Here is a 20,737-nt window from a genome sequence, read left to right on the forward strand (position 1 = left end):
AGTTTTATTTACTATCAAAATACATCCCAAGCCCTCAGCCCCACACAAACCTGATCCCATACCCTCAAATTTGGATCTCACTTCTCCCCATCTTCTTCTAATCCCATCTCACCCTGGAGGCTGTGGAATCGAGTAATTTCAGCATGGACTGAATTTTTCTGAGGTGGGAAGAAAGCATGTTAAGGTGCAACTGAGCCTTTTTTGGGTAAGATTTAGTTGTTTCAGTGGGACTGAATGATTTTGAGCCAACAGATTGATCCCTCTTGGCTCTTGGAATGCAAAGAGATGGAGAACACTACCTAAAAGAATCCAACAGGGAGGAAAAGCCCAAGAGATCCCACAGGGTGAGGGGCTCCATACCCAACCCAGGATGCTCTGAGGAGGAAAGAGCCACCCTGTGCCATGAAGATGGACAAAGCTTCTACCAGAGAAGAACCCACAAATCTTCCAGAATATTTCCCCAAACCATAAATTCCCCCTGAAATACCTGTAAAATGGTGAGACTTAAAACATCTCTGATCAATTTAATTCTTTTTACGCCTATTTCATGTGGTTTTAAGGAAAGAAGATAATTCACAAGAAAATTAGGGCCAAATGAAAAGGATAACCAGCCATGTGTCTTCCCAACATGGATCACAGGGAATGTGGATCATCAAGGCTCTGACCAACATGGGTCCTCACATGGGAGATGAAGTTTGAGCAGTGCACAAAGCTCTTCCTGCAGTCGGGGCATTTGCAGGACTTCCCTTACTGGTGCCTCCCTTGGTGTCTGGTCAAGTTAGAGCTGCTGGAGAAGCTCTTCCCACAATGGGGACACTCGTAGGGCCTCTCCCCAGTGTGGATGTGCTGGTGGGTGATGAGGGTGGAGTTGTGCTTGAAGCCCTTCCCACAGTTGGGGCAGTGGAAGGGTGTCTCCTCGGTGTGAATCTGCTGGTGCTGGAGAAGATGGGAGCTGGTCTGAAACCTCTTCCTACCCTCAGGACACCCGTAGGGCCTCTCCCCAGTGTGGATCATTTGGTGGACAATCAGCTGGGACCTCCAACTGAAAGTCATCTCACATTCCCCACACTTGTATGGCCTTTTCCCCAGTGTGGATCCTCTGGTGGTGGTTCAAGTGGGACTTCTGCCTGAAGCTCTTTCCACACTCCCCACACTCGTAGGGCTGTCCCATGGTGTGGGTCCTCTTGTGGCAGATCAGGTTGGAGCTCTGGCTAAAGCTCATCCCACATTCCCCACACTCGTAGGGTCTCTCCGCAGTGTGGATGAGCTGGTGCCTGACGAGGTTGGAGTTCTTCTTGAAGCCCTTGTGTTGCCTTCTATACCAAGGCAGGCGACCTGGTTCTGAGGTACAGCTCAACAGCCCACTCTCCAGGGCCGTTCGGGCCAATGACACACGCAGACACCAATGTGGTGGACGGTCAAAAGGCGTTTATTACTTCTTCTTCTGGGGTCTTATAGGCTTAGGGGTCTCTACGTCAAAAAGGGGTTTGTCCTTCTTACCTACGGTTAGTAGGGAATGGAAAAGTACTGGGTAAGGAGTAGAAAGTTACTGCTTTCAGTGGGGCAACATTCCTACTGTTAGTGGGGCCACATTCCTATTGTTAGTTTCTTATCTATGAGTAACTGAGGGTCTTATCTATGGGGAACAGAGGGTCCTGGCTTTCCGTGACATCGCGGCATCTTCCGCAGAGCCTCTCCCTGACTACCACACCCATCCCACAGTTGGGATAGCGGAAGGGCCTCTCCTCTGTGTGAATCCGCTGGTGCCTGAGGAAATCTGAACTGCTCTGAAACCTCTTCCAACACTTGGGACACTCATAGGCCTCTCACCAGTGTGGATGCACTGGTAGGTGATGAGGTTGGAGTTTTGCTTGAAACCCATCCCACAGTAAGGGCAGGGGAAGGGCCTGTCATCCGTGTGAATTCGCTGGTGCTGGAGGAGATGGGAGCTGGTCTGAAACCTCTTCTGACACTGGGGACACTCGTAGGGCCTCTTCCCGGTGTGGATGTGTTGGTGGGTCACAAGGGCAGAGCTGCAGCTGAAGACCTTCCCATATTCCCCATATTCGTAGGCCCATTCCTCAATGTGGATCATCTGGTGGCTGATCAGGGTGCTGCTCTGCCTGAAGCTCTTCCCACTTGAAGCCTTCTCCCCATCATGAAGCTGCTCATGAACCACCAGTTCTGAGCTCTGGCTGAAGCTCTGTCCACCTTCCTGGCTCAGGCTGGATCTTTCCTACTCAGAGCACCCTGGGCTGGGTTTGGAGCCCCTCCTCATGTGGGATGTCTGCAGCTTTTCTTCCCTGTTGGATTCCTGTGCCACGGAGCCTCTCAAAACAGCCTCATCCACGAGGTTCTGCTATGGAGATTTATCCTCACTAGTCTCCATCCTCAGCTCATTCTCTGGGGGAGGAAGGACAAGGAGAGGATGGGATTTGTCTCCGTACCTGAGGGAAGGGGAAGGAGATCCCCCCAGTGCATCCCCAGCAGGACGGATTTGGCAGCGGGGTTTTCCTGCAGCCAGGGGCCGTGCTGGGCTGGGAGATGGAGCAGGAGTGAGGGGAAAAGGGGCACTGCCTTCCTCCTCACCTGCCCGGGTATCCCAGGGCTCCTTCCTCTTCCTCGCATCTTCCTCCTCCATCCAATCAAGGTTTGGGAATGGGAAATCCTGTTCTGGGAGGAAAACAAGGGGTGAGCACATGGTCATCTGTATTGGTTTGAAGGCAGACTAGGAGGAGAATCTAAGACAGGATTACAATTTAATAAGAAAGTGAAGATCAAGGCAATGATACAGAAATACTGCTTTTAACTGACAGAGTCAGGATATAACCTGACACCCTGTTGGTCAGGGTGGTGGCAGCAGTCCCATTAAATGGTGGCTGCAGTCCTGTTGGCATGATGAGTGTGATTCTGTCAAAACAGTGATCCTGTAGAAGGGTCTGGTCTTCCTCTGAAGGTCCACTGGTGGTTATGGAGGTCTTGTCCTCTGGGAATCCAGTAGGCAAGCTGCTCCTGGTGTTGCAAGCCTCAGCTTATATCCAGGTAGGAATGCTTGGATCCTCCCCCTGGGGGGAGTGTCCCACAATGGGATGATGGAATTTTATCAGTCCTGCAGTGACACTCAATGGCCCATTCACAGAAGATATCTCCCCTGGAGGGCGTTTTCAGTGCTGAGTCCTGGAAGAGATAAAGAACACTGCCCCACCTGTTTATAGCAGTTGATGAACAAGTGGATTGAAAACATGCATTTGGTTGCATCTTGCATTGCAACCTGAAACAGTGGGGTAATCCCTGCTCAGGGGGCGAACGCCACCCCCCTTACCCAAACTGGCTCAGGTGTAAAATCCTCAACCCGGGAAGGCCACACACACAGGGGACAATGTCACACTTCCCCTGTCCCAGGAAGGTCTCTGTCTTTCCCTTGCTCTCCCTCTTCTCTTTCTTTCCACCTCTCTCTACCTCACATTTACTGTTCAATAAAATCCATTTTGGATTTGGTCTCGTTAGCATCTTATTTGGGGCAAAGGCATCTCTATAACAATTAACCAGATTGCGACATTATTTTTGCACAGTGAGTTCAGGGCACTGTTCTCTGACCCCAAGTGCCTTTGACAACATCATGGCTCCCTTCACTGAGGAGGTTGTGGTTCTTTCTGGAAGAACTCTTGAAAACTTGGACGCAGTCTCTCCTTCCTCCTGGAGAACTTATGGGAGAACTGGTGAGGAAAATAACTGTTGTGGGTGCCCTGTGTAAAGAAAATATTTTGTTGTCCTTCCTTGAAAAGTTTGTTAAAATCACTGGAGGAAAGGGAGCAAATGATACCAACGAGACTGACAGGTTCATTCACCCCATGGTGAGGCACACAAGGCTGTTGAGAGTCTCAGAAGAAGCCCAGCTCAAGTAGCTGAATTCCCAAGTAACTCCAGCCAGGGGTCTCCAGGAGGATTTTTTTGGAGAGTGTTCGGAGCTGGCAGATCCCAGACTCGAGCCCTGGATATCTCTGGGCTCTCTAAGAGGAGCATTTTCCGGGGCAGAGGAGCCCCAATCGCCCCTCGGGAGGGTTCCAGGGGGTCCACGTGGGGATGGCCCGGTACCAACAGGGTGGGACATTGGTTTTGGGGATCCCCGTGAGAGCCGGGGCTGTGGAACGGGGGACCCCTGGGGTAGGGAGAGGGAAAGGGGCGATACCAGAGCTGGGGGACCCCCAGCAGCCCGGAGATGAGGTGGGGACGGGACCCCCTGACCCTGACAGGGGTGTCCTGGGGTGACTTCATGATGCTCGTACCCCATCGGTCTGTTTAGCCCGGAAATGAGTTCTGCACATTTAAGGCTGGTTCTGAGAGTGAAGGAAAGGAGGAAGAAGTGCACAATTTGTTTTCAGAAACTGCACTCACTCCTCCACATTCCAGCTTCTGGATGGACAGAGGGCAGGACAGAGCTCTCCTTTGCTTTTAGTTAGTTTTTAGCTCACTGAGGCAGAGAAGTTCCCCCAACTGTTGTTTTCCTTTTTCTTTGGTGCAGTTTAAAATTGCTTGAAACAGAACACTCAGAACACCACCAGCACCTCGCACCTGTGGCCCACCAGGCCAGGCCTGGGCTGGACATTCCCAGTGCTGGAGGAACTGATAAGAGACTGATAAGAGACTGAGTGAGCCGAGCTACAGCCCACAGAGAAACTTTCTGAGTTTGTCATCTCTTTTGGAGTAGCAAGATGTCTTATTGTATAATATTGTTCATTTGTTGTGCTGGTGAATGCTTTACCTGCTAAATAAACAGGTTTTTTGCACTTTTCTCCAAGGAAATATTTTACTAAATCAGCTGTGGAATAATCTGCATGAATCTGAGGAAACCCCTTTTCGGGATTTTCTCCCAAATTTGCCCTAAACCAGGGTAGGGTGGTGCGGAGAGGGGGGAGCCCCAAGTGGCTGGATTGCGGGGAAGCTGGAGAGGGGGAACCCAGAACCCCCCAGAACCCCTAGGCAGGACCTTGGAGATGGGGGATCCCCAGGACCCATGGGATCCCCAGCAGCCCTGAGATGTGGGACAACCAGAACCCCAGAGGGGTGAGACTGGACATGGGACAATCCATGTGGCTATTTTGATTCACTCTTGATTTTTGGAGATTTTTATTGACATTGGGTGACTTCTGGAGATGGACTGGGGTGGGACAATCCTCAACCCAAGGCATTCATACCTTCCTTTTTCCCCAAACTGTTTTGCGGAGAAAAGAAGAAACCTCACAACTTTATAAAAGTTGTAAAGCCCGGTATGTTTATTTACGACACGCGCCGGACGCAAGTCCCCCAACAAGGCATGCGTGCCTCTGAAGACCTCAGGTCGTCTTTTATCCCCCTCCCAAATGCATATGCATACAGTTTCACAATAAGTTCATACATATTCATTCCGTGTGACATCTAGCACTAGTTCTTCTTTATCAGAGGAATTCCTAGGTCTGGGGCAGATCGACCTTGCGGTAATTTCTGTTTTTCTTTCTCTGTCTCCTTGCTGTCTCTGGAATGCGGCCTTTCTTCAGCTTTGGCCCTACAGACCTCTCACCTCTTCCAGGCACTTCACCTAATTCAGAATGGATCCCCACTCCGTCTCATTCCCCCCTTTCCTAGGAAATAAGTAAATTCTTTTACTTAATGAAAACTTTCACAACAGTAAGTGTCTTTTAGTGCTTCACTGTGTGCTTTTGACAAAGATGTTAGTACAGCTATTTGTTGTAGCATTCTCCAGTACCAAATTAACAATATAATAGATAGTCCTAAACTTATCCCAACTAATATTAGTAAGACTACAATGGGGTGACACAACTTATTAAAGATTCTATTCGCAGTTGGTGACCACCCAAAGATCACATCCAATAATCTTAACAAAATTACATATACAGAGATTAGAATGGTTTCTACTAGACAGAATAACATCATTGCTATCAATTTGTACAGCAGCACAAGCAGTTCTCAAGCATACCCCCTTTTCCAGTATATACGAGCACAGTTTTCTGGTCAGTGACTGGATGGACTTTGAAGGGACAAATACTCTGTTCAGTGTCCAAACACACATCTTGAGCATTAATAGTATTGCTTTCGCAAATGAATCCCATCTGTTCTCTAGTAATGCAGGATTCTAAGTTTACTGTCTGCCACTTTCCATTCATCTTTCGTGCCCATACTCTATGTTCTGAAGGATAGAGTATTGTTTTTTCATGGTTTGATCCTAGAGCAATGATGGGATGGACAACATAAACAGTGGCATTATGTATGGTAAGCACAAAGGCAGTTGCCACATTAGAAACAGGATCATAGGTGAAATTCACCATAGTCTGCCAGGATTGAAACTTCCTTTCAATATCAATTGCATTATCCCACACAATTTCTTGAATTTTAGCTGGAAAATTACCTTCACCCCTTTCCCATATGATCAGAGCTGCTGTTGCTTGTATCCATAACTGTGCTTGTATACAACTGAAAGCTAAAGACACATTATCTTGTACTATACTAAGTGTTTCTACTATCAACTTGTGGTCTTGGTCCCTGGCCTTTTCATACTTCCTTACTTTGGCAGTACTTTTGAAATCTGTCACTGGCTAGTTTCTAATGCCAATAGAGATTACTATAAAGGCTGCTTCAATTTTGTTAGGCTACCTGCTGCAGTGGCCAGTTTATTCACCAGTATTTCTGAATCAATTCCATTTAGAACTCCTAATCTTGTCCCTAATATGCCAGTTAGATGTTTGTTATGGGGAACAGGAACTGCTTTCTGTTTATGACCATCCCTCCCTGCCAGAGGGATGTGCTGGCTCACACTGCAAATTCAGACACACTTCACAAGTGTATCTGACAGAGGTTTAGGTCATATTTGAGGCAGATGTTTGTTCTGAAATGTAGAGACCTCAGGAATCTCCTTCCCCCTCCAGAGCACCTGATTTCCCAGATGTGTGGCAAGCAGGAATGTCTCTCTTGGTCTACGAAACTTCACCCACCTTGCCCCTAGTTTCAGGTCCAAGCCTCAAGTAAATAATGAAGGGGGAAGTCTGAGAGAAGAGCTTAAATTCATTGCAGTGCTTCAGAAGAAACTGGGATCAGGTTTCTGCTACTTGAAACACTCAGCACAAAAGTGATGCTCAAAATCTTACAGCCTGCTGCTGAGCTCTGAGGGGGAGTCTCTCTCTACCTCTTTTAAGCAGAATCCAACTGCCTCAGACTGGGACAATCACTGATCCAAATCTCAGTAGGAAAAGGGATAGCTATAAATAAAGAAAATCACCTTCCTTGCTTGGGTTAATTTACCACCTGCAGTTCAGCACCCTTTACCAGTCATTGCCTGAGTGTTCAGCCAACTGGCTTGGAAAATGACCTAAGGAAACTGATTTCCTGAGATATGCCTGTTTTAGTCTGAACTAGTATGGGGTGTATAAGGCCCTGCTGTGGTAAAAAGTGCAGTGTCCAGCCCTCAAAGGGAGTTTTTAGGAAGGAGGAGCAGGCTGGTTGGATTTTTGAGATGTTAATTTGCATTATCAACTCCACACATTTGAGAGACCATTCTGGATTGAATAATAGCTGTTGTTCAGTCACATCTACTTTGAATTCAAATGAAAGTCTGATATTAATTCGAGCTCAAAGGCAGGTCACTTCTACAGGCTGTATCAAGGTGAAATTACACCAACAGTCTGATTCACTTAGGTTATCACAGACTTCCTGGTGTTCATGTACACCAGGGGAGGTTCAGACACTAATTACATCTGGTCTCTCATAAGCTACCCTATTGATGACCTGGCACCCTACTTTGATTTCTTCTCCTCTGATTCCTTGAAGAGTCCACAGTTCCTGTTCTTGCCATTCTTGCTTCTCACATACCTGATTCTCGTGGATTACTACAGTAGATATGTTTAAATCTTTTATCTCAGAAGGTTTTCCTATGGATCCAGTATACTGATTAAATGCCAGGGACCAAGGCCATTTAGCATTACTTTGAACAGAGGTACTCTCAAGTTCTGAAACTTCAGTTATGATTACACACAATACAATTCTACAAACTAAAATATGAGCTACTCCCGACCGCAATGTACTCATTTTGCCCGAGTAAGTTTTAATCTCAGTTCATTGTCTCCTGGCGTCACTCCTTAAGGGGTTTCTGGGCCTTCTTCACCCGAGAGTGATGGATCCAGGCATTCTGCTCCTTGATTGTGATTGCAGTGAAGGTGGTGAGAAGTACTCGCAGTGGTCTGTCCCACTGTGGTTCCGAAGTCTTCTCTGTAAGAGACTTAACATATACATCATCCCCAGGCTATCTAACTCCCTGCTCCGAGTTCCAGCCACATGTTTCTCAATTACTCTGAGCTGTTTGCTTAATGCCACCATGTAGGTGGACATTCTGGACATTCCCTTTGTATACTATATGGTCTTCTGTAAGGCATTCCAAAAGGACTCAGCATTCCTTTAGCTCAAGGTTTAGTTTGAATTTGCAATAGTGCTAGTGGAAGAGCTGGGGCTAGGGTAGATTAACTTCTTGCCCCAGTCTTATGATTTGCTGCTTAATCAACTGATTCATTCTCTTCACCCGGCCTCTTGATTGGGGGCGGTATGGGATGTGAAGTTCCTGATCTATGCCCAGATGGCTACTAATCTGTTGCACTATTTTGGAAATGAAATGTGATTCTTTATCTGAGGATATCGTGGCTGGAACTCTGAAGCGTGGTATTATTCCTTATAAAAATAATCTGGTCACCTCTTGAGCTTTGACAGTTCTGGTGGGGAATGTTTCTGGCCACCCTGAAAATGTATCTATCAATACCAGTAAACACTGATACCCCCCTTTCCTTGGGAGTTCTGAAAAGTTAATTTGCCACCGCTGTACAGGCCCATGGCCTCTCCCAGTCTGACCGAGTTTTGGCCGGGGGGTATTTTGGGGTTAGTCTGGAGGCAAGGATCACATTGTCGGCTTACCTGACTGATAGTGGCATATAAATTCCTGACAACAATACAACGATTGTTTCAATCAGATGTGTGTTCTAGAAAGCCTGTGGAAATTACTGCTTCAAAGTCAACACTTCATTTCAATGCACTCAGTATCACTCGCAGCCTTGGTCATTTTGAGAAAGGAGCCACACTCTATAAAAGGCTTTTAAGTAGTTAGGCCCTGGTGTGTTTTCTAGTGCCCTTCCTTCACTAGTAACCACGAAAATGGGAAGGGATTACTAGCTCTCTTTCAATGGGAGCCCACCCCTTGCAGTTGTACATCTCTTTTGGTTAGTATTATTGTATTATGGCTTACCTTCGAGGAAAATCTGTACCTCACCCTTTGCTGCTTTCTTTGCCTCTCCATCCGCCAGCTCATTTCTTTCCTCCAATTTTAAGCTCACTCTCTAGTGTGCCTTAATATGCCTTTTCAGGTAGCTGAACTGCTTCCAGCAGCTGGATTGTCTCTTCTTTCCCTGTGAGGTCAGCAGTCCCCTCTCTTTCCAGATGGCTCCATGTGCATGTATGACTCCAAATGCATTCCTTGGGTCTGTGTAGATGGTTATTCTCCTCCCTTTTGCCCTTTCCAGGGCACGGGTCAGGGCAATTATCTCAGCCTTCTGCGCAGAGGTACCTGTTGGTAAGGGTCGAGACTCGATTACCTCTCTGCAGGTAGTCACTGTGAACTTTGCAATGTCGCTTTCCTGTCAGTGAACCAGGTCTCTGCATAGTCTGGAGGAGTGTCCCTTAAGTCTGGGCGGCGGGAGTACGTAGCTTTGGTGGTCTCTAGGCAACTATGGTGTCCACTGAGAAAAGAAGCTGGGTTGACAATATTAGTCACCACTATTTCTACATTGTCTTGCTCTACCATGATGGCCTGGCATTTCAGAAACCTCTGTGGTGAGAGCCAGTGGCCACCCTTTACTTCCAGTGCTGCGGACACTGTGTGGGACACTAGCACAGTCATTTTTGTCCCAGGGTAAACTTGCATGCCTCTTGAATATTCAGCACGACTGCTGCTACAGCTCTGAGGCAACCTGGCCATCCTTTGGCTGTTGCATCTAGTTGCTTAGAGAAGTAAGCAACTGCCCTTCAGTAAGGGTCCAAGTCCTGAGCCAGTATTCCCTGGGCAATTCCTTGCGTGGGAAAAATAGAAAGAATGGTTTACTTACATCTGGAAGTTTCAAAGCTGGAGCTGACATGAGGGCACTCTCTCTATCTGGCGAAAGGCCCATGTGGTGTCTTGTGTCCACTGGAGATCTCTGTTTCCATTGGCAATAAGAGCATAGAGGGGTCTGGCGAGCAGACCATAGGGCTTCCCTGCCTTAAAGTCTGCTGCTCAGCACTCACTTCTTACCCCAGGTAGATTACCTTCTGTTTCACTACCTGTGCCTTTTCTTTGAGACTCTGCGTCCTTGGAGTCCTAGGAAATTCAAAAGGCTTACCGTCCAGGCTTCTCTCGCTTCCCTCATCCGAGTGGCTACTAGAAGATCGTCCACGTACTGCAACAGCCTCCTTTCCTCTTGTGGAGCTTCCCGGGACTCTGGGTCTTTGCAAGCTGTTCTCCAATCGGAGTGGGGAATCTTGAAGTCTTCAGGCACATGGACTATGTGAGCTTGTGTTTGAATGCAAAAATTTTCTGGCTGGCTTCGTGGATAGGGAGGCAAAAGAAGGCATCTCTTAGGCCTAAAACAGTGAACCAGGTTAGCTCAGGTGTTAAACAAGTTAGTAAGGTATATGGATTTGCTACCACAGGGTATAAATTCTGTGTTATCTTATTGACAGCCCTTAATCCAGTACTATCAGTTATTAGGCTGATTCCTTCCTTATTTTCCTTTTGAGGGTACTACTCAGTTCTCACTAGTTGTGTTCTTTCCTTAAACTTGATGCTCATGGGGGAGCATCTTTCACTCTCCCTGGTACAGCAGAGGCCCATACCCTTGAAAACACTTGTTTACTTATTCTAATATCTCCTTACTAATGTCTCTCTTAATTTCAGTGTCTGTTAATGTTAAGCCTAACATCTTTATATCATTTGCCTCTAGAGTAACCTTTCTCATTTGAGAATGTTTAGCAAATTGAGCAAATTGTACAAAAGGTACAATTTTTAGGTACACATAGTACACATACTACTTTAAAGGTTTGCACAAGGATGCCTTCTCAGACTGGCCAGTTGTTCAGTTGTTCCCCACACTGCAACATAAACATTCTCCACAGGTACTAAAGCTTTATTTAAAACTGAATATATGGCCCTTGTGTCAACAAAAATTCTTCCCTTTTGGGGAGGTCATCTTTACCCTTCCTCCCTTACTTTGGGAGGAGCCTTTAGCAAATCATATGTACTCATTTTGTGAACTGTGATTGCTTTGCATTTCAGCATGATAATCCTTGCCTGATTTCATACGTTGCTATCTTATGCTGCATGCTGAACAACATGTTTGATTTGCTTTCTCTTTGCCTTGTTTTCCCTTTTCAAGAAATCTGGGTGATTTCTTAAAACACAAAGACATTTCAGCATACAAAACTCTATCCCATTTATCCTCCTATTTTAAAACAGTACTAACAGCAATGAAGTATTATAAATCTTTTTATTTTCTGAGCTGCTTCTACTGGCAGCCTTCTCCCAGTGAGACCCTCCCAAAAGGGGCTAATTTAGGAACCTCTTTGCTCTGGTCAGTTCTCATTATTTATTTCTCCTTGCCCTATCTCGCTTCCACTCAAACCTTTTTACAGACCTTCACAGTAGTTTCTCAGTTTTCCTCCTATACACACAGCTCCAGGTGGCAGGTATCAGATGTGGTTCCCACACACACAAGTTCTAAGACCTTAGGTTCTGAATCCGTTTGACCAGAAACCTCTAATTTACATGTGCCCTAACACTTACTAGAACAGCAAAACCAGTGTTTCTCAAAAACACCGCACTGCAATAATAACTGCACATCCAGCTTTTGCTCACAGGCCAATCCCGTGTTCCCTGGGGAGACGGGGCAGCCAGAGCTGTCCCTGTGCCCAGGGGACAGCCACTGTCACCTCACACAGCATGCTAATCAAAAACGTGATATAGACACTATATTCTGATCAGACAAAATATCAGTCTGTTCTAGTTCTCTTCTTGCACAATCTAATTAAGCCCTGTGTCTACTTACACTTGTTTTACTGCTTTGCCAAAAGGCTGTGTTAGTCACAGCCGAAACTCTGATATGCCCACAGACACAAACACTCGCACCCGCACCCCCCTTTATCTCAAATTCCCTAGAGCCAAGGCTTGAATTGCTGTGAGGGGGGGAATTCTTATAATTCCTTTAACTCTATCGTAGTTAAGCATAAATCACTGTACTATAGTTCTCCTATGTAAAATGCCACTCTTGTTGCAACAAAATCTTAAAATCTCCACAAACACTACTATACAATGAAAATCAAATTACCACAATGCAGCAGAAGAAAATCACCACACAAAACCACTGGGAAAGGGCATATCTCTCAAAGTGCTCGCTTTTCTCAACACAACATAGCATACCATAATTCAGCATTTACTCACATCAATTTTCTTGGACACAATCAAAATAACATCATACAGTCTGCAGATCAAAATCAAACATCCAAGGCAAAGGAATTCTCTGAGCTCATACTCACGGTTAAAATGTACCAGATCTACACAAATCACTACATTTAAACACGATAAATACCATCACTGACATTCTTCTACTCGCTTCTCTGTGGGGCACTTCTGTCCCTGCCCCCTCAGCCTGCTGCAGCCGGCGCCTCAGGCCTCACTCGGCTGCTTCAAACACGGGTAGTACTGACCCCCCCGCACTGTAGATTTATTCTCTTTTATACACCATACACTTACACACTTGCACGATTAGAAACACAGTGCACCGACCACACAATGCACATATTAACCATACAGCAACACAGTGTCCGGACATCACACACAGGCAAACAAAACACACACGGGCTCAACAGTTCTGCTCTATCAGAACTATGAACCCCCAACACACACATACACGGGTTCACCCGGCTCACCCCCAGAGCCTCTAGCGGTTCTGCTCTATCAGAACTATGAACCCCCAACACACACATACACGGGTTCACCCGGCTCACCCCCAGAGCCTCTAGCGGTTCTGCTCTATCAGAACTATGAACCCCCAACACACATACACGGGTTCACCCGGCTCACCCCCAGAGCCGCTAGCGGTCTGCTCTATCAGAACGATGAACCCCATCTCTAATACAGCTGCTCTATCAGCTGAACCCAGACGTCTCCGGGTGGTTTACTCCCTTGCTCTCCTTTCCCTCCCCCAGGGGCCCCCCAGTACATACCGTATCTTCCTCCGCAGGCCAGCAGGTCGTTGTCTGTCCTCGCAGGTGGCAAGCTGAGACGAGCGGAGCCCCACCAGGAAAAAATCCTAGGGCGCGCCTTGGAGGTCCGTCTATCTCCCCTGCCCCTGCGGGGACAGAGAACTCCTGGCTTGGCTCGCCATAATATTTTGCAGAGAAAAGAAGAAACCTCACAACTTTATAAAAGTTGTAAAGCCCGGTATGTTTATTTACGACACGCGCCGGACCGCAAGTCCCCCAACAAGGCATGCGTGCCTCTGAAGAGCTCGGGTCTTCTTTTATCCCCCTTCCAAACGCATATGCATACAGTTTCACAGTAAGTTCATACATATTCATTCCGTGTGACATTTAGCACCAGTTCTTCTTTATCAAAGGAATTTCTAAGTCGGGGGCAAATTGACCTTGTGGTCTTTTCTGTTTTTCTTTCTCTGTCTCCTTGCTGTCTGGGCATGCAAGTTCTTCCTTCAGCTTTGGCCTACAGACTTTTCACCTCTCTTAGACACTTCACCTAATTCAGAATGGATCTTTACTCTGTCTCAACAGTGCTACTTCCATTGCAATTAGTGACATGATTACTGATGTTAGTGCTGTCAGACATGCAACCTTACAGAACAGAGCAGGAATTGATTTTCTTTCACAGGCACATGGGCTTGGTTGTGAGGAATTTGAAGGATTGTGTTGCATGAACCTGTCTGATCACTCTGAGTCTATCCACAAAAGCCTACAAAAGCGGAAAGATTTGACAGCTCCAATTAAAGAAGATGGTGGGTCATGGTTAGATGATTTGTTCCAAGGATGGAGCTTTGCACCTTGGCTAAGGGAACCTTGGCTAAGATTTTGGTAGTGATAGTAATAGTAATGCCTTGCATAATTCGGTGTGTGTGACAAATGATGGACGAAACTATCAAAGAAGTTTTTATCACACAAGAGAGAAAGGTAGGAAATAGATTCACAGAGAGTTCTTGAAATCTCACACAGATGGTGGATGATAGTATAGACGTGGAGGAAGGTTTTGAATTAAAACTTTGGAACAGGCAAGACTTTTTTTGGACAACGACTTGTAATTGCTATCAGACATGACTTATGCCCTTTTGAACTGACTGGACTTCCACAGCATTAAAATTGCTGTGTTGTAATACAGCAAGGCTTAATGCGAGCAAAAAGGATGCTTTAAGCAAGAAGTAAGCAGATATACTATAGTAAAGCTATGAAATGCAAGGTAGTTAATAAACAACACGGTTACAAAGGTTTCTTTTTAGTTGTACCGAGAGGGGTGTCAGGGTCCGTCCTTAGTGGACAGATGACCTAATGGTTCGTAGGAATGATCTCAGAATGCAAAAACCAACACGGTACAAGGGGGTTTGCAGTGATAATCAAAACAAATGTAGTTTTACTGAAATAACTACAGCAAAAATGCGATAGAGGGATTAAGGGAGAGAAAAACAGAGAGAAAGAGAGAGAGAGAGAGAGAGAGAGGGGATATAGCTACCAATGCAGAGACAAAGTCCTTTGGTGCAGTCCAGCCGAGGGTCCATCTGCTACGCTGGGGAGATCTCAAAGGCTCTAGCTAACTCAGAGGTTTTTATTACTGAAAATTGTGAGGGGGGGGAAACAGATACAATAGGGAACAGATGTATTGAAATAACTACAGGTAGTCCATGTTCTCAGCAGTAAATGAGCTTGATAGATGTAACAGGTAGTCTATGTTCTTAGCAGTAAGCGAGAGCCATTGTATTCTTGGTCCAGTGGTCACAATCTGCAGGTAAACATCTCACTTCGGTCAGCTTACCTCCCCACACACCTCCCCCGGGCTGGGGGTTTCAGTCCCAGTCCTTGGAAGGAGCAGAGGGGCCTTTCAGGAGTTTCATGTCTCAGTCTTTAGTGGAGAAGCTTCTTACATCTTAGTCTGTCTGTCACGGTGGTTGTAAAACAGGCGAGGGTCTTCTGTGGGAGACCACCTGAAACTCAGGAGAATTCCAGCCAGGCCGAGAGGTGAGGCAGCTTCCAGAGCTGCTATTGTTGCAAACGGGGCATGGTGCCCTCTTCTTAGCATACAGCAAACACACCTGTGAAAACAATAGCTCAAAACTGAGCTTTCAGGTCTCAGGGCCTGTGGCATGTGACTTTTCTCCATCAGAGCCAGATATAGACGGGGGGGGGGTCCTTCTCTTCAGTGGTGTCCCAAGGACGATCGTGAGGCAGATGAGGGAAAATTAGGACAGACTCTCACAAGGGGCAATTGTGGGAATCCTTCAAATCAGAGGGTTTTGGGAAAGCTGCAAAAGGCAGGCCTCAGAGACAGCAGAACTGCAATTAGAGCTAAGCAGCAGCCATAAGATTTGTCAGCAGAAAACTTATATAAGAAGTAGAAAAGTAAGGACAAAAAGAACAATGGTCTGTGTATTAATACTTGGCTAGAATGACTCCCTAAGCTTCAAAAAAACATCTCTAGCAAGATATTAGGAACTTCTAAGCTTAATAATGGAGCTCGGTGCATTGTGTTTTAAGGTTTACAAGCAGGTATTGTATTCAAAATAAGCAAGCAGTGTTTTAACCAATGGTACGTGTGCTTATAGTGGTTGGGTAGAACTACTGTCAATATGCTTCTGCTTTGTGTGATTGGTCAAAAAACTTTTCAAGTAAGTTGTACCATTAAGTTCATTGCCCACTGCCAGAGGTGTGAGCTGTTGGCATCTTCCCATTGTCATAACCATGGAATGAGACTGATGCTGGAAAACAAACAGCTCGAGGTGTGTTCCTCAGCAGCCCTGCCATGTTCGTGATTTGTACAGAGACCTCCTGCCGGCAATAGTTTGTAGGTGTTAAATTACATATATGATAAATTAATATGTATTATTTCATTCATTTTGATATCTTTTCATTCCATATAGATTTATATCTTTTCATATAGATTTGTTTTCTTCCTCCAGCTTGGGAGTGTGATGATTTACAACAGTTCAAAACCTTCTGCCCACACAGCAGTCAGCCTCTGGGTGTGTGCATGCACACCCACCCACTGTGCTTGCTCTTCTCAGCATCTCGGGGCTGCTGTTTGCACAGATTTGGGATAAATTTAACTCCACAGAGCCACGAGTGGGGTGTCTAGCTTGTCATGAACACTCATGTGGCAACGAACAACACAGAGCTCTCAAATCACATTATCACATGTCGTTTCATTCCTGCTGGGAACTGAGGAACTCTTAAAAGACATAGAAAAGGGGTGGAAAACATTGGAATCATGCTACTGCTGGTATCCTCCTGGAGGAAAATATGTTGGGTTTCTTCAGGTGGTAGCTTTCCAAAACCTAGGAAAACAGCTCAGTTGTGGTAGCCCAATTGTGACTGGCTTTCTTGACTTGGCAAAGGCTGGGGTGTTAACAATGGACTCTGTCCTTGGTCCAAATCACCTGCCCTTAGCTGCAGACAAAAGCACCACCAGCTACAGCAGAAGCTGCATCAGTCAATTTTCTCAAAAAGCTGTGTTAAATTTGGGAGAGGAAAACATGTCAGACACTGTGGATTAATGACAAGACTCTGAGGAACAGTTCCAAAGCAAAGGGCAGCAGTTTCTCTCTGGGGCACTCCTTGTGCTCCAAGGCAGCCGGGCTGCCCTGGCTGCCCAGGACCCTGCGCCCCGCGGGCTCTGCAGAGCTGCACAGCGGGGAGGCAGCTTCGGGCACCTCAGCCCCTGGGCAGGAGGGGCTGCTTGCTCTGCAGGGCTGCCTGGGGGCAAAAGCAGGGTGCTGGCCTTCTGCTCTGGGCCCCAGCCTGGCCTTGCAGGGCTAATCCTGTTCCCTGTCTCAAATGTGCTAAAGACAGACTTGTTTGTTTCCAGCTCTGCACAGGTGTGATTTGCACCACAAAATACTGAAGGACTAAGGCCTAAACAACAGACCCTGACTGAAGCCTCAACAACAGGACCTGAGCCAAAGCTGCCCTCTAGATCACCTTCCCAAACCAATGTTCCATGTACCTGCTCCTTAACCAAGTGTTATTATCAAAAGGAATGTTGCATCCATTCACTGGTGAAACACGTCTTCACCTTTCTGCATGAGGAAAATGGACAAGGCCACACCTGGCCTTGGTTCCTCCTTGAGCCCTGGGCAGGCTCAGGGAGAAAACCAAGAGGAGAATGACACCAGCTGTGCCCCAGCAGAAGCTCTGGCACATTGCTCGTCCAGCAGGATCAGAGCCGGGCTACTCTCACAGCACACTCGGGAGCCTCGTGGCCACCAAAGGTGGAGGCACCGCAGGATTTCCCGGTTCCCGGCCGTGGCTCTGCAGGGCTGGGCTGGGACAGCTTCCCCCAGCTGATGTGCAGCTCTGGATGAAGGGGAAACCATTGGGGTACCTGGTGATGGATCTTCCTGAATCACCAGAGGCACCCTTTTGTAATAATGCTGAGGTGCATTGCTTAGCTTATCCTTTCCTGACTCTTTCTTGCATTAGTGCATTACAGTAAATCACACTGTTCCTTCAGCTGGTGTCTGTGTCTGCATCTCTGACCCTCTCCACCATCAAAACAAACACACAGCCAGTTTAGCATGAGACCTGCCTCTCTGCCAGCCCATCTCTTGGCAAACACCCCTGGTGGCCATCTCCACAAATGAAATTCCCACTTTGCAACTTCCTTTTCTGCAGGCAGGTGAGAAAAGGAGCCACTCCCAATTCTAGACACCTCTGGAAACCAGCTGCTTTCAGCAGTCACAACCCTGAAGTATCCATCTCCTTCCTTAGCCTGCCACAGGGAGCTCCCACCAAGAGTTCTTTTGTCCAAGGATACCCACAGAAGAGCTGGAGAAGGGAGCAGTTTGAAACACAACTGTTTCAGAGTTTAAACCTGCCTTTATCAAATGAGCACACACCAACCTGTCCCAAAGTGAAAGCAGGCAGGAAAGAGAAGCTCCTCTCCCACAACAGCAAACTCTGTGCTTCCTTCTGTTCCAGCTGGAGAGTAGAGGCCAATGGGCTGCACCTCACTTTGGGAAGGAGCCCTGGGAATTGGCCTGATCTGGGAGGGCAGCAAAAGGAATTCCCCAAAAAGTAGGAAAAGATTCCCTGGAAGCATTAGATTATGACAGTATTTCTGGAGGAAAGGAAAAAAAAAAAAGAACGGGGAACTTCAAAAAGTTCCCAGACTGAAATTTGTTTGCCAATACACCAACCCCAAAGTCTCTGTAGTGTGTCAGGAAGCTCAGGAATGTAGAGAGCATTTTGAGCAGACACTGGATCGAAGCAAGTTGCACAACCCTGCATAGGTTGCCTTAGACCAGAAGCATGCTGCCCTTGGGCAAACAGTATAAAGAAGTTTGCCAAGATGTACCCCAGGAAAAGAGATGTGAAGCAAGATGTTCTAGGGATGTGAAGAAAAGATATGGGGCAGAATGTTCTGCTGACACTTTTGCCAATCTATGTACCTGACCAAAGATATGTTGGCTCTTTGTCCTATACATAACACTTTGTAACCACTTATAAGTATTGTCCCATTGCTGAACCCTGCATTAGCATATAAATGTACCCTGAGATTTGCAATAAACTGAGTATCGATCATTACCTCCATGAAGATTGATCTCTGCTTGCGGAGGGCTCCTTTCTCTATTACCCCTCTCCTTTTCCCCGTCTCTCTCCCATACACCTTGTTTCTCTATCTGGCGTCCGTATACTTTCTTTCTTTACAGGAATGAACTTGCAAGGCTTGGATAAACACCACTGGTGTCCGTCCCCCAGAGCACGAGCAGCTCCCCAACAAGACTTCAAGACTAAGGGACAAAGCTTCCCCCTTCAGCTCTCCACAGCAGCTCTAGGGAGTCTCTCCCCACTGCCAGATCTCCTTTGTCAGTCTACAGTGACAAGAGTTGGCTGCAGGAGGCATTTGCATTGGAGCTCTCCCCAAATGGGGGGAAAAAAAAGAAGAGGTGGTTCCTGTGGAAATACAAAGGCAACGCTGCTTGGGAAGACACCAGTGTGAGTTTGCTACAGCTCTAGGCCAAAAATCCCTTGAAGAAAGCAACATCCATCCATGCATGGGGCAGCACTTTGGCTTTGATATCAATGCTAACAAAATTGCTTCCCATTCCTGGTGCTGTAGCTGACTCCGAATGACGAGAAATGTGCCAACTCTGCCAAAGACAGGCAGACATAGTGAAATAAAACCAGCTAGTCTGTGGAAAAGGAGACCAAATGAATGTTTTCTAATCACCCCTTTTCATGCTTTTCCCAGCCAAAACAGAGCAATGTCCTTCCTCTCTGTCACCGATGGTGACCCAGGCACGGGATGCAGAGTGGGGATAACCTGCTGTGCTGTGCCGTGCCGTGCCGTGCAGAGCCGAGCCGAGCCGAGCCGAGCCGAGCCAGCCCCGGAGCCGCCCCGCCCGCGCTGTGCCCGCAGCCCCGGCTCTGCCGCGCGCGTCCCCGCGGGCCCGAGCGCAGTGCTCCCCTCGGGCCGCGCGCCGCCGGCGCAGCCGCGGCCGTTGCGCTGCGGTCGTTGTGGCCACAGTCGGTGACCGATGCCATGGCGGAGCTGCCGCTGCCCGCCGGGCTCAGCGCCCGCACCTTCCCCGCCAAGCTCTGGTGCCTGGTGAACAGCCCCCGCGTCCGCTCCGTGCGCTGGGACAGCCGCGCCCAGGGGCTGCTCATCGACCGCTCCCTCTTGGAGCGGGAGCTGCTCAGCTCGGGCCGCGCCCACAGGGGCCGTGGCCATGGGCCGGCCCCGGTCCCGCACACCTTCAGGGCCACGCAGTTCCGCAGCTTCGTGCGGCAGCTCTACCGCTACGGCTTCCACAAGGTGCCGGGCTGGCTCGGCTCGGCTGCGCCGGGTGATGCCGGGGCCTGGCTCCACTACAGCAACCCCTGCTTTCGCCGCGACCGCCCCGACCTCCTGCTCCGCATCAAGCGCCGGAGCGCGGCCAACAGGCAGCGGCCGGCGGCGGGCCGGGATGGCCGCAGGCGCCCGCCCCGCGGCTCCCAGCAGCTCCCCGGGGCGCGGCCGCTGCCGGCCGGGCGGCACGGGCGCGGTCGCTTCACGCCGCTGCCCAGGGAGCGGCCGCCGCTGCCGGCCGGGCGCCCGCCCAGCGGCTTCCTCCTGCTGCACAGGGAGCGGACGCTGCCGGACGGGCGGGAGCTGCGCAGCCCCCGGCCCGGCCGCCTCCAGCAGCACCCCGGGGAGCGGCCGCTGCTCGCCCGGCGCCCGCCCTGCAGCTTCCACCTGCTGCACAGGGAGCGGCCGCTGCCGGCCCGGCGGGAGGGGCCGAGCCGCTTCCAGGAGCTCTACGGGGAGCGGCCGCCGCCCGCCGAGCGGGCGGTGCTCGGCATCCCGCCCTGCCACTTGCTCGGGCTCCACGGGGAGCCGCCGTTGCCGCTCGGGCGGGAGGGGCCCCGCAGCCGCTCGCAGGAGCTCTGCGGGGAGCAGCTGCCTCCGGCCGAGCGGGAGGGGCTC

The 20,737-nt window shown here is 48.5% G+C and overlaps 1 pseudogene; it reads right to left on the minus strand.

Annotated features, from left to right (window-relative positions):
- Nucleotides 1-747: 747 nt before the first annotated feature.
- LOC132087188 (zinc finger protein 239-like) lies at nucleotides 748-19,815 on the minus strand (annotated as a pseudogene).
- Between the last annotated feature and the right edge of the window lie 922 nt (nucleotides 19,816-20,737).

Source organism: Ammospiza nelsoni, unplaced genomic scaffold (assembly GCF_027579445.1).
Source record: "Ammospiza nelsoni isolate bAmmNel1 unplaced genomic scaffold, bAmmNel1.pri scaffold_54, whole genome shotgun sequence".
NCBI classification, from domain to species: Eukaryota; Metazoa; Chordata; class Aves; order Passeriformes; family Passerellidae; genus Ammospiza; species Ammospiza nelsoni.